Source organism: Pempheris klunzingeri, chromosome 1, assembly GCF_042242105.1.
Source record: "Pempheris klunzingeri isolate RE-2024b chromosome 1, fPemKlu1.hap1, whole genome shotgun sequence".
Taxonomy (NCBI): domain Eukaryota; kingdom Metazoa; phylum Chordata; class Actinopteri; order Acropomatiformes; family Pempheridae; genus Pempheris; species Pempheris klunzingeri.
Genome location: NC_092012.1, coordinates 6020131 through 6038825, shown reverse-complemented (window position 1 = coordinate 6038825; position 18695 = coordinate 6020131).

The window sequence follows — 18695 nt, the reverse complement described above, 5'->3', positions numbered from 1 at the left end:
TAATGTTTTAAGCCCTGATTTAAATGAGCTGACAGTATTATCAGATCTTAGATGTTCCACAGGTGGGGAGCATAGAGACTAAAAGCTGCTTCACCTTGCTTGGTTTTGATCCTGTAAACAGTGAGTAGACCTGCACCAGATGACCCGAGGGGTCTGGATGCATCATAGTGTATGTAAATAGATAAGAGTAAGAGTAAGTCGGAAGTGTACTGATGCCCAAGACCATTTAGGGCTTTATAAACAAGTAATAGGATTTTAAAATCAATCCTTTGACCCACAGGAAGCAGGGATTTATGTGCAGAACTATTTGTTCATTTGCTGTTTATTTGTTGGCTCAGAGCAGTTGCAAGGCAACCAGTGGAGTCCCCAGGAAGTTACTGGCCATGGCCAAGAAAATGTTTTTTTTTGTACGGATCATTCCAACTTTATTATTTTGTGAGCACAGGTGCTGGTAGGCAGATTTGATTAGCATTGGACAGAGCCAGGCTCGCTGTTTGCAGTCTCTGTGCTATGCTAAGCTAAGCTAAGCTAAGCTAAGCTAACCGATTGTTGGCTGTAGCCTCATATTTAACTGTCTCAAAATGTCGAATTATGTCTTTAACCCAAACTTGCCATATAAACATCCGTAGGCATATTAAATATTACTGTATGTCCACATTACAGCATGTGTCTGAACATTCACTGTAAGGCAGCTTTAGTTTGATATTAGATATTTGATACTAGAATTAAATGTGTTTCTAAATGTTGAGGCAGGTATTGCTTTGACATGAGTTTGACAAGCAGTGTTTCTACAGCTTGTGATAAAAGCCACTTTGCTTTAACAACTATGAAATCTTTATCTAAATCATTAAGTATTCTGATTGACTTTTTGTACTTTATATTATGTGATACCACCACTTTCTCATATTCTCCAGAACACAGAACCAATTTAAAGCCAATTATCAGGCATAACACGTAATGTATACCATATCTCCAGTTATATTACTTACAATTATGACAAAATGATTAATTTCATTTGCATTTTCATTACAGCCCAATCCACACTTCAACAGAGCAGCAGTTTTATCTGCTGGTGACACTGGGCTGTTTTCCCTATGATATATGAAACAGAGAAAATACATCACACCAAAAATTAACTGGGGAGAAAACTGAATGGAAGACCAGACGCTTGAAGATAGCTCCTGTAGTACCCAGCATACTGCGCTATAAATTTAAAAAGACAACTGCATTTTACACAGACAGATATACTCATTTAACAAAGCTATGAAATAAGATATCTGGTGTTTAAGAGCAAAACTCCCACAAACGTTTTTGTTATACGATTTTGAAGCTTGACTACAGTCAAAGCTGCATCACTCGTCTTAATGCGCCTTGTTCTCTGTCCAAAGGTGACTTCAACAATTTAACTACACAATTACTGCTATAAAACACACAACAATGACTGAAGGGACCTTTACGGAGACTTTGTATGAGGGGACTTGAATTGGTAGCAGCTTTGAGATAAATCACTTGTAACCAAGTGGATGTCTTAATTTTAATAGAGTTCTTTTGTGGCACAATATCCTCAGTTTATCTAATAATTCTTGTTATTGTTAAGGGAAGCCACTGAAGAATGTGTGCACTGGAACCCTACTAACTCAGAAATATAATAACACATTAAGACAAATTTGTTTCCAAGAATGAAATAGCATGAATGAATAGCAAGGTTGTGTGCATAATATATATATAGTCTAAAAGGAATACAAAGATACTATTAATGATACATGTTTTTCTCAAAGCACACACAGGGGACCTGAGATGTGACCTCTTTCCATGTCAAACCCACACTCTAAAACATCAGGAGGATCGTAAAATGATAATGCTTTGCATATGCCGTCAGGGGTGGCGTCACTCAGTACATGTCTCATTCAGTAGATAATGACTTCAGGGACTGTGTGGTATTTTAACCCAGGAAGTATAAATAATGCACTGCTTCTTTCATAGCACAGGAAATTTGGAAAAATAAACATACAGAGAAGCCAGTTAATTCTGCAAAACTCAATATTCTGATGTTGTTCTGATGAAAACAGTTACCAGTGAGTCTCAAGAGCCAAATTTGCTGATTGCGGTTTTATGTGCAGCAGCAGCAGGATTGGCACGGGTCTAACTTTGCAAAAGCCACTGCGGGGAGCTGTTTTGGAAGTGCACATGTCTGAATTTACACAAGTCTTAAATATGTGTGGGATTTGTTAGCCCACTGCAGAAGGTTAAAAGAGGTTTTGTTGATTCATACCTGTGTCAATCTGTATTCTACTAGTTTGAAGGTATGAAGGACGGCAGCCTGCCCTCGAGCCAGTTTGCATATTACTAAATTGCTTTCATAGATATGTGTTACTGACAAACATAATTGCTACCTTGATTACGTTCACAGGCAATGTATCTGTGAGTGAATGAAATGCTACATTTATGTTCCATAGTGGAGTCACAGGAAGGTCATCAGGGTGGATCACAGATGTACTAATGTAATTTTGCATCCACACATGAAATATAGGAAACAAATGAAATATGTATTAAATAAAATACTGGAAACAAATGAAATATAACCAACTACATTAATTGACACCATTTTCACATTATACTAATACAAAACACAGTTTAGTTGGTATTACGTAGTCCTCAAAATGAACCTCAAAATCACGGAGGACTGCATCTCCATGTGTGATTACAGGGACATTCGACATAATAATTTCACTCTGCGCTGGCTGCTGACAGAACTACAGTAGATTTATTGTGTTGCAGGATTATAGTTTTGCAGGAGAAGCTTTCTGTGTTTGACCTGGTGAGAGTCTGTTTAATCTTTGCGGTGATTCCTCCCATTCAAAATGTGATGCCCTCTGCCCTGAGAGGTTAGGAAGTTAATGGAAAATCGAATCTTTGAACCAACTAAGTTTTTTCAAGCTCTGCCAAGGCTGCATTACCAACCAGACGCAGTGGGCAACAGCTCCAGGGGTCCAGACCCTCAGGGGCTCTGAGGGTACCAGGTTTACTGTGTGTCAATTGGTTTGCAGTGATAATATCATGAATTGCAAATTTGTTGAATAGACACCATCAAGGGCATTAAGGTGGTTCCTGCACCACCATCCAAAGTCAAAACACCACATTTAATCCTTTGTTGATTTTGTACCCAAATGGTTAATTTGAATTGAATCAATTTTACAGACACATAGCAAAGTTGGAGCCAGATTGTACAGCCGTAGGCAAAATGTAACTAAGCTGCTGTGTGAATTCTGCTGTGCGCACCACACATGGGTATTTGAAGGCAACAGGGTACATAGACAATGCAAAGAGAGTAAGAAAAATGGGCCTGGGGTCATTTTTACTACCTTAATGCAAACGTAGTTATACACCTTTATTTGTAGCCTTGCTGTGTTCTCTGAGCTAATAGAAAAGAATATGTATTTCACAGTGCTAAATGCCACAAGCAAAGCACCGGCAGGCACTGAGAAAAATAAAGTTTCCACCATGCTGTGTGCCGCAGTAGAAAAGAACACAGTGCCTGTTTCAAACTGGGAGAAAATGGGTAAAAATGCAGAAAACCACGTAGTAGTGTAGTGTTGATTAAACAATGGCCATGCGTAGGCAATTTGTTTCAATAGGTTTGGAATGGGCAGCGCTGATGACACACATATTCATGTTATTCAGAAAAAGAGTGTTATTTGCTTACAGTAAGAAGTTGAAGAGAGACAGAGCAGTGATTCAATGAAGTGATGAAGTCAACCACATTGTCACACAGAATTTGATCCAAACAGTCACTGGTAGAAAACGTAGACTGAATATGAGTGTTTATGAGTAACACTCCACCATCTTTGCAAACAATTAGATTGGATCAGATGGACATTTTTCACGTAATGTATTGGGGGAATATGAGAAGATTAGTCAGAAAAAACCACACACACACACACAGTTTTTCAAAAACAACTGGTTTAACTGAGAGATGAATCATTTAACCACAGTGAAAAGGTCTGGCAGAGAGTTGGAAGAATTGATACGCACCATAGAATCACTTGGACACTAACAGAAATGACTCATACAACATATTTTGTCTCGGGGTGGGTGTAAATCACAGGCTGTGATATGGACAGCTGAGAAAATCGCCAAATCTACATTATGTCCAGACTGGCGGACCAAGTCGGAGCCAGACAGCTTTTATCGAGGCTTATTTTTTTGCAGATCAACCACGCTCGTAGGTGATGTAGCACCAATCCAAAGTAGAAGAGTGTCTCAGTTTGGCCTCAGAATTCAAAATGTTCTTCATATGTTTATGTTGATACCAATTCCAGAGTGCAATTAGACGGCTGTGACTATAACTTGAAACATGGCTGCATTTCACTGTCTTCTGTCACCCCTGATTCTGCCTGATGTGACTAAGGAGTTAAGCACTGTGACTAAATGTTATGGCCCGCAGGAACATACATCTGTATCCCTCATCTAGCCTGCAGCTCTCTGTTTTGGTTTTATTTATCAGTATACTGTGTATATGCATACTGTTACCACAGCAACCAGTGCAGTTAGGTTAATGACGCCTGAACCTAGAAAATGGACAGACTTACAAATAAGAGCGAGGCCTCAAGATTAGACTTGATCTTTGTAAAATCTGTTTTGCCAGCTGAACATGTAGTGTAACATCCACAGAAGTGCTAATAGACAGTGTGTGCATGCTACCTGAGCAGAAATCTTAATCAGTGGCCTAATTCAAGAGCTAACATTAAATGAATCAATCAGGACACTGGGAAATATACTTATTTGATTTCTTGCCAAGAGTTAAATGAGAAGATCTATACCGCTCTCATGTCTGTGCATTCAAAGTCCAGTGTGTAGGACTCAGGAGGATCTATTAGCAGAAATGGAATTATAAGTATTCATAATCATGTTTTCAATAGTGTATAATCATATTTATACCCACTCCTCTTTCACAGAGTCTGCCATGTTCCACCGCCACAAGAAAAGCAATGTAGCATGAATCCTAGAGGCTATTAGCCTAGCCCAGCTAAGGCTGGGAGAATCAGTTAGCCTGGCTCTGTCCAAAGTTTAACAAAATATACCCACTGCCCTTTAAAGCTCACTAATTAGCTTGTATCCGTCTTGTTTAATCCATGCACAAAAGGACATGATTTTCACAGGACATATGTACAATAACTCCTATTCTCCAACATGTTCACTTTTAATTGAGTTTTCAATACACAAGTTGCATTGTTTTGGGTTTAAGGTTAGCAATAATTTAATCAAAATTTGGTTGCATGCTCATGTCAGCACTAACACAGATCAAAATCAGTATTTTTTTTAGCATAGCTCTGTCAGCTTTCTCCAAAACAACTATTAGCAGTGATGTTAAAAGATAAGAAATATATTAAATTGGAAAAGAAAGTTCATTCATGAAATACAAAAGCAAGGCCAAACAAGTACACAGTGGTTCCAATTTAAATATTTGCCTCAGCAGTTTGGTTTCACCAGGTTTCTTTCAGCTTTTTTAGCCTCTGTTCCACACGTCTTCAACACCCCGAACACAGAGACTTTTGTTATACAGGCTATTCATTTTCAGCACAAAAGTCCAATAACAATGCTCCAGATCAATAAGACTGCTCCCAAGGGCACTCTCCTCCAAATTCCCCATCATTACCAAAGGCTCCATTGGGGGGAGAGCTGCTCACCCGGAGACTGGACAGTATGTGAGATGAGCCAAATGAAATTCTGTTGGTACTTCTCAACCTCCTGAACTGTGCATGTTTATTTTACCTCAGAGAGGTTATTTTCCATGTCCAGTTCAGTGCTTGATCCCACTCTACCCTGACAGGGACTGTGCTTCACTGTGTCCTTCTCGTTGCAGGTGCTGACCTGCTGAGGTAGTGTTACCATTTGGGTTTTATTGGTTATGTACAGCCATGCTGTGGGGTCACCAGGCCAGCAGCTGAGCTACGAGCCTGGCCTCTTCAGTTGGCTGTTGTCATTTGAGTTTTTGCATTTAATTTCCTGCAAATACACCACTAGTGTCATTCTTGACCTCTTGGAAATTGAAGTTTTAAAATCAGTCTCACCAAAAAGGCCATCTGGTAGCTGTTCCAGAGCTTTCAAACACACAGAAAAGCCCCTAAATGGACCTTGTGTTGACATCGTTTTGTCAACTGATGTTTATACTGACTAATACAGCTCGTCTGAACAGTCGATGACAGTTTAAGCCAAAATATTGCTGATATAGCTGAGCTGCTGACGTCATTTGGAGCCAGAGACTGCACTACTGCGTAAACTCTGGCTCCAAATACACCCGGCCGAGCCAGTCATGGGTTAAAGTTGACTGTCAATCATGATCTTTCCTTTTGATAACATTAAATAACTTATTAAAATCAAATTGATGTGAGAAATGAACACTTGAACAAATATCACCATGGTAAGACCACTAAAATGATAAAAAACCATCTATGGGATAATTTATCTAATGTGTACTTTGATCCCATCCACTAACATTGAGGAGGCAGGCTTAATGACCTATATTATCTATTTCTACACCAAGGTGCGATCGAGATGTTTTGGCTGTCATGTCTTCCATCTTTACGACGATCAATGGTTGCAGTTTGCAACCTCACTGCTAGATGCCACTAAAATCTACATACTTAACCTTGAAGTATGAGGTTGGAGCCAAGAGGCTAGTAAGTTTACAGATTTAACAATATTAATTCAGAATTTAGCAGTTGTTTACTCCCCCTTATGTCAGCACAAACAGAGCATACCTCTGTCGGCCTTCTCCAAAACAAAACAAAAATCACATACAATAAGAAACAGCCAGGCTCAGTTCTAGATTTAGTCCACATGTTACGTTAATACAGATGTCAGAAAATATAGTGTTAGACTTTTGTCTGCACACGGCCTAAATGGACCTGCCTAAATAACAATCCAGGGCATGCAGATATTACTGTGCAAATGCGGAGTCTTAAACTTTTATATTGTTGGACTACTGAACTGAATTAGATCATAAAGAACCAAAAGAACCCTTCCTTTATATTAGCCATGCACTTATTTGCTGAAATACAGGATTTACCAGGGCAAAAAAACCAAAACATGACTCTGGATACTGTCAAAGGAATCATTGTCTAGCAAGTATTAGTGGAAAGAAGGCAAGAGTCAAGTTAGTGCTGAAAGTCTTGAAGGAAACCATGGCTGCCCTTTAATGAAGTTTATGCTTTTATTGCCGCGGCGCAGGGGTCTGCAGCTTGTAATTACACAAGAACACTTATTAGCCCCAGGAAAAGGTCACAGACGGTGGGAGTCTGTGCCAAGAGCTTAAACTTAACTGTTGCACTTCTGACTGGTTAACTTACACATGAGAGAGTGCACTTGCGGCTTGCATCGCTAATTAAGATGACTCATTGAATTACAACCAAAAAGTAATTTAGGTGTGATTTGAAAGATCAAAAGGAAAGTTTTTTTTTCCCCTCCTTTTAATCCTTCTCCTTTTTTTTTGTCTCACAGGCTAATGATATGATTAATTGTTGCTTTGGGCTGAGTGAATGGCTCTTTACAGCTTGAGGAGATGATTTAAAAATTACTCTGACCCCAGATCAAAATCTTTAAGGGAAATGGTTATACACCTGGTGTTAGCAGAATATTTGTGGAGCTACCAATAAAACACTGCAGCTACTAAAACACTTTAATTAGAGCAGTTTGTTCTGTGTATACACACTGCACATACTGCTGCTTTTAAAACTTCCATTCAAACTCGGCACAATGGAGTTGTTGAGTGCTTCTTGAAACTCTGCCATGTGGTCACTTATTTTAGCTCAGTGTGCTCGCATGCTTTCCACATGCTGTAAGCGATTTGTGTGGTATCTGGCAAGACAGCTGAACCAGTGCGGTAATCTTTGGATCGCGCTGCTACATGAATGGTGGCTGAGGCCCTGTGAGTGTCCTGACTGTCTGCCTGGGTGCCAGGCCACGGGAATGAGCCCATCCCTGCCACCGTCTGCCCGTGAACGACACCGTTAATGCCCACATTGTACTTGACTGAGACAGAATTTCTGCTGTGTGAAAGACTCCTTTTTCCCTAATAATATTCTTGTTTACTTTTTCTACAGCACTTTTTCACCAGCTCATTTGCATGGCAGGGAGAATGTGCTTCACATGGCACTGAAGGGACTGTAGGTGGCATTGTTTCCTATGTACCATCACCACTTTAGCTCCCCTTGGGCTTTGCTTTGCAATATATTTGAGCCAGTTAACTGTACATTAAATCAGCTCGCCTTAGTTCACGCTTCCACCCCTGGCAAGCTTCCACTTCTCACATGGCACACCACATATGCAGATTACAATGATAAGTGTGGCAGATTTACCATCCACATTCTTAGTCATTTTGAAACTCTCACTCCTTGATCTCAGATAGAAGTAGACAAAATCAGGCTTTGCATTTCAAGCCGGCAACTGTTTTTATTCCTGCTGAAATAACACCAGTAGATACTGTAGAAATAAAGATGAAGACGGTTTTCTTGCATTTCAGTGTAGACTAGTTAGTAAGGAAAAAAATGTATGCTCAAACTGTCATTTCCTTCCAACTCTACCACGAGTGCACTGCTCAGAGTAGGGTTTTGGTTGAATGGTCAAAGAAGCATTGACTACTATTCCATCCTACAGTTACATAACAGCTGTGTGATATTAAGCTAGCTGTGACCATACTGTAGTGTTACTTTCTAAATATTTCAGTACATAGCCCCATCTGGACATTTGGGAATTAAATGTTAAACACTGTCTTTAACATCTGTGTTGCAGCTCAAGAGTTTTCTCAGAGCACACTTCAAAATGTGCCCACACCTTATTAAACTCTTACTGGATGGTCATTTAGTCACTTTCTTTTAAGCTCCATACCTAATTCATCATATTGTTTTATGTTCTTTGCATGTTAAGATTTTATGTGTTATGGTTTGCTTTATTGATATGTGGTCTTCTGGTTTTTGTTCTGTATTTTTTTTCTTCTAACATTTCTTTTTTATTTAAGGAAGTTGTTTCCACCAGTATTGTTAAGAACTGAAGGAAAAATACCTTTTAACCTCAGTTGTAAACACGATAGTCAGAAGTCCTTTTAGTGACATGCTGCACAGTTAAAATATGTTGACAATAATTTCCAAGGTAACTATAAAAAAAGCATATGAGGTAAGTATTGTGGTTTTAGTGTCATGAAACAAAGCTTTTCCAGTTCTGCTCTCCCACAATTAGCTTGAAGAGGTGCTGAATACGCAACTCTTTCCATTTTTCACCGAAATACTGAATGACTCCAAATTCTCAAATGAAACTGAGCCTTTGAGACATTTCCTGGACATATTAGGTTACAGCTGGACATGTCAAAAGGACATTTATAAAGAATGATCAAATCAGTGGGCATCAGTAGTTCTTGAAGTGAACATTAAGGTATAATAAAGGAAGATCAAAGATTATGGTGAGGTTAGCCAGTGGCCTTTTAGTTCCACATTGCTGTAAATCTACAAAAACTGGCAAAAGCTTTAATCCTGACTTCTAACACCTATTAAATGCTAATGTGGGCTCAAACTCAGAAAAATCGTGAGGATCTCTAACAGGACAAACGTTGCTGAAGGCAAATGGCAGATTTTCCCTTTCCAGAGCAGTAAATTTCACTGGCAGCAAAATAGTGAACCACGAAATGCCTTTATAATGTTATTATAGTATTACTGGGTTATTTGAATAAACATATTAAAGTGCTAACTTTATTTAAATATGGGCTAAAACCAACTGTAGTCTGATGTGTATTGCATTTTTTTTTAATGAGGTATATTATTTTATTCAATTTCTCTTGAGATCTACTTTGGATGAATTTTGGATGAAATTGTATATTATTTGAAAAATGTCTATATGGTGGTCTATATGGTACCCTATCCTTGGAATTTCTGGATATTATTGTTTGCTTTTTACGTTTCCAAGATGCTAGACTTCGCATCTAATTTAGTTTCACTCCACAGTCATGTGTTTGGAGCTTGTGATGACATAATTTGAGTCAATTATAGCCCACCTGTGATTTGTTCTCCTAACTGCCAAGCAAGCCTTTACGAGGCATATGTGAGCGTTCCTCGCTTGCAGGGAATGCTTAAATGAATGTCACTTGCTTTTAAGTTGGTCCAGAGCTGAGCTTATTGGTGTGAGGCAAGCCCATTGTTCATCTCAGTCTGAGTCTTGCTTTGAATCACTGAAAGTCAGTGATTGCATTTGGAACAAAGCCTTCTGTCCACATTTGCACGTGCCCCACCCCACTAATTCTGCATAATGTTGTATTGATGACAGTTGAATGCCAGAATAAATGTACAGTAATACAACACCGCATCACAATTTTCCTTTCTGTGAACCAGACAAATGCAAGTGGGTTTGTGCTCTTGAATCCAGCCTCTTAAAGAAGTAGTCTGGTATCTGTAGCCAAGATAAACAATCCCATTTCATAGGAAAAAATTCCATTGCACTGACAAAAAAAATTGATCTTCAGATGCAAAAGGGATTAGTATATTACGCATGCAAAAGTTGAAGAAAATGCAATGAATGAATGAGAATGTGACCAAAAAGCTCAGTCCCTGGACTATCTTCAGCACAATTTACAGATGATCTAAGTGGTGGTGGCTTTCTGCAAACCAAACTGCAGTGCAGTCAGGAGATGCAATATGATTTTTACATAGTTATTTGCCAGATTCTTTATAGCAAAGAGAAACCGGTTCACTCTGCAGTGAATTTAAATATTTCCTTGTACAGAGAAAAACTGACAGTGACATCTGTGAAGACTGAAAATTCTCACAGATTACATGAAGGACTTCATTCAAATGAACCATTTCCAACACAGATTGGACACACTGATGCACCAAGAAATGTCAAAGGAACAATAGAATTAAATCCAATCGACTCCTTTGTGCATCTTTCCAGCCTTTTTTCTCATAGGTCTGACGGTTCTCGTGTCTGATGTGATATTTCTGCGGCTGCTTCCTCTATCCGTCTCACTGTGTGTGTGTGAGTCTGGGTTTTTTGGGTGGCAGACGTTTCAGCTCATGACTGGAAGGTGATGTCATCGCTGAGGAAGGCCTCAGTCTTTCTGCTTCGTTCCAGGGAGGGCTGAGCAGAAATGTTGTACTGAAAAGACCAGGGCTCAGCCACCAATTAACAAAATCCCAAAGCCTCCTTTTCCATCTCTGTATGTTCATTTTCAGTCAGGAAAGTAATTGTTAATATTCACAGCACAGCAAGCTTTATATGCTATTTGCCAATTCTAAGAAACTGTGAAAAATGATGTGATTAATGTCAGTCCACTGCCAAAGGCTGTGCATCTTTCATGTCAAGCACATTTGCTTGGCAATAAACCTGCAAAAGCTGCCAACGTTATTTATTCATTCAGTATTTTTAGCATATTGTCATTTATAGTATCGTAAGTACTTTTTCTCTAGTGGAGATTCTGATAAAGAACCTCCAAGCTTTTAAATAATTAAGTATTTGTCAGAGAGCAGCCAGAACCCTTCAAGATTTGATTGTAAAGTAAAATAAGGACTATGACTTGATGTATGATATAAGTTATGCAGTTTCACCTCGTAGCAAAGCCTTGCTGCAAACATCCTGCTCCACCCTATGTCAAATGTGTTTAAGTGGGTCGGGATCTGGGACCTGGCAGGTCACCGGAGAACACTAAACACACGCTAATGTTCTTGGAGTCATTTGGAGAATCATCAAACATGCGCTCGTGTCAAGAAGCTGCTGCTCAAAGCTGCTGTATTACCTGCAGTCATGAAAGAAGTGTTGGCAGATTCTGCCCTTCATCTCTCTGCACAGGACACACTGAGATTTAGAAGGATCATCGACCTCCGTCATACAGTATTCATAACATCGTAACACTGTCTAGCCCTTGGAGTCGTCCCAAACACTAACAAACAAAATCTGTGAAGAGGTCTCTGTTATCAGGGGAAACAAACTGAGTGGAATACAAATCTTGGTTTGGATATTCTTTTTTTCTCACAATAGCTGTTAAACTACCAGAAGGCTTCATAGAAGATAACAGGAGGAATGTTTTGACACTGTGCAAACATCTTCAGCTGTGCCCATGCTTGTCTTATTGTGTGTGCATAGCAGGACAGAAGCCACATGTTGAGCATTACAAGGGTTATATGGGTCATTCTGAAGGCACTGACAAACAACCAATTATCATTAATGACCTCTCTTTTTTTCTCATTAGGTATAATGACCACCTGTTATGAAAACAAGGGGTGACTATTATGTATCCATTAGAGACATTGCAGGGTGATCTATTCAAAATAACAATACGCACAATAAAGCAGGTCAGTAACCTGACTTTAAATATATATTCTGCAGTCAATTTTGTGCTAACCAAGTTAGCCATCTTACTAGTTGCCTAATGTGTAGCCTTTGATGTTATGTTGCTCTCAGTAGTTTTGTGCACTCTTGTGCTCTTCTACTGTGCACATTTTCACTCGATTAATTGCTCTGTTGTACTCACTACAGGGACAAGGACCTTCTCCACGAGGAACAATGTCACCAGTAAAAGTTGGTCTGCAACTCTTTCTTGTTATCGTGCCAATTTCACAAGGTTTTCACATGCTCTGGAAAGCCCTCCATGCAATGCCGCGTCCATTTCTGTTTTTAAATCTGGATTTAAGACTTCAAATGTTGTATTATCGTAGATTTTTCTTGCATGCTTTATGTAAAGTGTCCTTCGGTTATGTGAAAGGTGCTTGAAAACGAATGTAACTCTACACTCTATACAAACACTTTACATAAGCTTTTCCTGATTTGTGACCTCTGTCATCGAATTTGGTGCATTTAATCCTTCTTATCTCTCCTTGTCTTCAACCTTCTTTGGAAACATGTTTAGCTTTCTGCAAAGCGGTGCACCTGCATGCATAGCGAGGCCCCAAGAACTATTTTTGTCACGGGAATATTTGCAAATGAAAATGTATTTATTCTGTTGCCCTGTTCAGAACTGCAGTCACTTGAAAAAATGTGCTATATTTCATTTAAACATGAAGTCCTCTGTGGTACAGTATATTTTAGCCCTGCTCACTTGTAGCTCTGGTCTGTATATCATAATTATTTCACTCTGTGTTTCGAATGCTTTTTAGTGATTTCTTTTTCTCTCTCTACTTTGTAATTCTATTATTGCTACACCTGCCTGTCCCACAGGAATCACCCCCTCACTATCGCTCTTCCTTAAGGTTTGTCCCATGTTTTAGTGATCCAGTCAGTGTCACAGCCATGCCATTGTGCTGTTGAAAAGGTCAGTATATCATTATCAAGCATCTACAGTCTAGGATCACAGGTGAAGGTGTTGGATGATGCTGACATCTAGTGGTAGAAAATCCATGAGCACCATCTTATCACTGCCAAAGGGGAAAACAATGATGTACATAAATAAGTAAGCAAACAGATTTAACACACAGGGTGAAAAATGAATGTTAACACTGTGAAACACTGTGTTCTCCTACTCCCCTTGAACTGGTCATTTATTTCCCTGTAAGAGAGGAGACTGGAGGTTACTTCACACAGTCACCTCTTCATATGTTAATTCCTTGAGCTGAGGTGCAAAGACAACACTTTGCATCATTTATGAGTCATTCGGCTATGGTGACAGTTCATCAAGAAAATATGTCATAATTTATTTGACGTTTCTGTTCATCTCAATCCTAATGCGAAACCACAAATGGCTTAATTAACAAAACCTTTCAAAATGAGATTTTACACATTTCATATCAAAATGAAGCAGAATAAATGTGTCATCCTGAAATATGATTTAAATCTTGAATTTTTTTTTAGTTACATTCCTGAAAGAAACGCTTTTTGTGGCCTTGAGCACATATTTGATCAAATTAATAGAAAATGTAGCAGAGACATGCTGACGTCTCTGATCTTGTACATGATCAGTGAAAGCAAAATGTTGTGATTATAAGTCTTTATTCTTCATAAATGCAAGGCAAGGCAAGGCAAGTTATTTATACAGCACATTTCAACAAGACAATTCAAAGTGCTTTCCATAAACATTAAAAGCATTGTGACAAATTGCAAAAGAAACACATTATAAAAGGACATTTGAATAGATTACAATAAAAGAGCTGAGACAGTAGAAAATAAAAACCAGCTAATATAGAGTAAGAAAGGTATAAAAGTGACAGTGCACTGCAAGAAATGAATAAATCATTTGATTTAATGAAAAGCAGTGGCAAACAGATGTATGTTTATGTTCTGATCCACCAAGATTATATTAATATTGGGCATATGAGATTTTAATGCTACTTGGAAATATGTTTATTTACTGATGTTCTGTAAATGTACCATTTTGTGTATTTATTTGTGCATTTAATACAGCAGTTTATAGATGATGATGATAGACATTTTGTGTGATGGTTTTTATTCAATATCCAGAAGGCGTCCAATGAGCCTGTTACTGAAACCGAACAGTTTAAACCCGCCTGCGAGCAGATGGCAAGCACAAATGAGGTGCTATTTGAACTAGAACCTGTATATTTAGTCCTCAAAGGCATCAGTCTTGGCCTTCCATTTGTCAAATGTTAATAATCTGAGAGCAGCTTGTTCCTGTGATATGTTGCTTTATCCTGATATTTCAGCCTTACTTATGTCACATCAAAACCATTAAAGTGACAGAAACCATTTTCAGCTCTTTGCTTCTGAAAGTCTGTGGTTTCTTTTGGATGGTGACAACTCAACAACTTTGAAAGTATCTTTTAACTGTCCTGGACGTCCTCTTGATAGTCTGTCTTTTTTGTATTATGGTTCAAAAAGTGATTGTAAGTGTCTGTCAGAAAAAAAAAGCTCTTCGGGAAGAATCTCCAGATCCATGGTACAGATATGGACCTTTAAGAGTGCTGGTTGGCACAATAAGTCAAAGCCACTACGTTGTCTGTCACCTGTTTATCAGTGTCCCAAAGGCAAACAAAGGATAAACTAACATCATAAACTAATACAGATGATTTATTTAACCACTGTCACACAAAGCCTGAGATGATTTATAATGCAAATATCAGCGGACCACATGCAGGCGTGTTTTGTTTGCCAGACAGTGTTTGGTTTTGATTTTAACTGCAAAAATGCTGGAATATGTAGTCATCGGTCTGGATTTTGTTTTTTCAAATTGTCCATGAGGAAACTGTTCAGTGGTGCTAGTCATATAAGGCAGTAGGTGCTGGAAAGAACATGTGACATGACATGGAACACATTTGTTTGTCCAAACAAGCTCAGCGGCCAGGTCAGCTTTTTCGGACACATTCTCAGCCACACGTGTGAAGGAAAATGTGACGAACCCTAAGAACTGCTGTATCGTCCAACTCTGTGGGTCTGTGAAGCTTTTTAAACTGCTCAAGATCACTGTAGTAGTTTTGCAGCACATTCACTGTATGTTCAATAAATATGTGATAAACCGACTGCATGCTGCCACCAAATGAGAGTCAGCAGCTAACTCGTGAGGAAAATCCACCATCTAACTAAAAAGCCTTTTTTTTTTCTTCTCAGGACTTTGGCGGAGACTAAACCAGAGATAAACGGAGAGTGAATATTCATCAGGTTGACAGAAACATAGCTCCCACTGAATGCTAATGTTACTAAAGTTATACGTATATAAAAACAAAGACAAGAAAAATACAGGAATTTAATCCTCCGTGCTAAAACACACAGGAGAAATCAATTTACTATCACCGGCAGCCCACCTTGACAAACAGACAGAAAAGACAAAGCCTTCAGTCTGGCAAAAACTACATCATTCACATTGTGTCTGGCTGGAAGAAAGGGAGGTGAATTACCGTCTGTGTGCTGTCACCCGAGAGGAGCCAATCACCTGTGGTAGCCATCAGTCAGTTGACCAGTCTGGTACACACTGGTCACATGACCTGCCTAAACATTTACACAGACACATTTACAACCATGGAATATGACCAAATATGAGAAATAGATTAATATAATAAATAACATAATTAGACGGGGGTGTTTACATCTCCATTGCTGTTGTATTATTAGTCATGTTCATACAAACGTGTCCTTTGGCTCCATGCAGCGTAACCTTGCCAGTGGCGGCACTCCAGTTAAGCTGTTTACATACACGTTCGACGCCCTGTAACTGAGTCTCTCAGCGTCCATTAATAAACCAGATTATTCGTGTGCCACCCGAGGTGTGCACCTGCCCAAAGACACAACAACACCTCACCAACAAAAAAGGACGAAAACATTCATTGGATCTGCAATTTGAAGAAATGCTTATCTTGTCCAAAATAGCTTTTGGTTGTTATCAAAATGGACCCTGGATGCCATAAAAGACATCTTGTACACATTAAGGGTAATGCGTTAGAGAGCAGTAAGACGTTTCACAATGACCCAGTTTGTATCACAGTAACCAGAGCATCTGAACCAGACTTCTTGTAATAGAATGATAAATTAAAGCATCTGACATGTTCAAAGCTCCAATCTGCCTGGCCTTTTATAACCATATTACCTTTTCCCTTTTTTGCACATAATGTACTCTTCTACTCTCACCACTTTCCACTGACACTATTATAACACAAATATCTTTCATTACTGAGATCTTGACAAAGAAAGCTTGTGATCTGCTTTCCTGATGTCAAAGACAGTCTCGAGGAAAAAAGAGATCTAAGAAACTCCAAAATAGGCCCATAAAGGATTTATTGACTCTTCATAATGAGAAGCTGATAAGCTGCAGCCAATGCATTTTGATCCTATGCCCTTTATGAAGGTCACAGCCAATATGTGTTTGATGCAGAATATAGCATGCAGCAAGAGGACTACAATTTCAATTTCGTTTATTTCACCTGCATAATGCACTCAGTATCAGTTCTGCTTTTCAGGGATAGACATATTAAAAACAAACAATTAAAATGCATAAACTAGTAGTAACAGATGCAAAGTCTGCTGGTCAAGTGTTATAGTGTGTGATTCCAATTTGCATTTGAAAGCCTGTAGACTACTTTGTTCCCTTGTAGACCTGTCTAACTGATTGCAGATAGTGATGCTATACTACTCTGGGCTGTTCTTGAAAGCAGCATTTTGGCTGCAAACACACACTGTTCAAAAACAAGGAAACCAAAACAAAATGATGAAAATGCAAGATAACTATAAAACACCAAACGTGGACTCCTGAGTTTGAATATTACAAAGCTTCAGTAAACAGTTGTTTCAATCTGATACAGAATGTAAACGATAGTGCCTGATTGTGTGAAATTATTACTTAATTATAATAATTTGGGTTCGAAATGACTAATAAGTACAAAAACTTTAGGAACTAGTCTAATAAAAAGCCTCCATGAACAGCTGGTATTGGTCAGCAAACGAGTTACAATGGCCATAATATAATCATTTGGCCAGCTGCGCCAGATCAAAGTACGTCCATTAAAATGCTTGTTTTTGCCACTGACAGGCTCACATTGTTATTTGAGGTGTCTAACAACATTACAGAAAGGATCCCTACAGAGATGGACCACTAAGATCCCTTTGGTTTCACCAGAAATAGCTTTTATATCAGTCAGTTTAAAGACACAAGACTCCATTGACCAAAACCATTATTGTACACTGTAGCTGCTGGTCCAGTGCTGTCTCCATCAGTTAGTTTGTTTGTGTTACTGAGTGACTTTGGTGTTTTAAGAGTTACTGCACATAGTATTTGTAAAGCACACAATAAAACAAACTAACTGATCAAGGCAGCCTTGGACCAGCCACTTCTGTGTTCTGCTGAGTAAAATTATTGTTTTTGCTTGTGGAGTCAGGTGGGTTTAAATAGGACGATTCAACGGCTGTTTCTGTGTAAACAAAGAGGATCTCACAGGTCTATCTCTGTAGGGATACTTTCCATGATGTTGTCAGACACTTTGAATAACAATTTGAGCCTGTCAGTGACAAAAACAAGCACCTTTAATGGATGTACTTTGAACGGGCGCAGATGCCCAGGAGGATTACATTGCAGCCATTAAAGCCCATTCGCTACCTGCTCTCGGCTGCTGGCCGAGGCAATCTACTGGACCAATTCCAAGTTTTTTTTTTGTTTTTTTTTACTACCAGTCATTTCAAACCCGAAACATGTACAAATTGGATTTATTCTTCATCATACGGGTCAAGGCAGGGTAAAATGCCAGCTAGTGGTATGAAAACAGGAAACAATAGATTGTGTAGAGCGTGTGTCTTAAGGGTTAAACATATAAGATATCAAGGCAGAAAAAGATTCTGCTTTCTTTCCTGCCTTCTGGGTCTCACTGGTTTCTGCTAGACACAAACCTGAAGAAGATAATTCAACTCTGACAGTGAAGTATCCTCCCCAGACCTGCACAAATACATCCTCAGACACCCCCCCCCCACACACACACACACACAACCACACACAAATCACATGCTCTTTGTGGGGTTTAAGAGGGTATCATTAATGCTGTTTGTGATTTCGCAGTAACGTAACAGTTGGATGTAGACCGTAATCAAGCCCAGAGAGAAAGCTGAAAGCACAGGAATATATAAAGCCACAATCTGGCTCTGCCTGAAAAACAGCTTTGCAACATTTATTTTCATGGCTAACCTGAAGCCATGTTCTTTACTTGAAACAGTAGAGGCTTTTTAAATCTAAATTGACTGTATCGAACACCTCCTGAAAGCCGACTGAATCAGTATGCAGGGATGTGCCA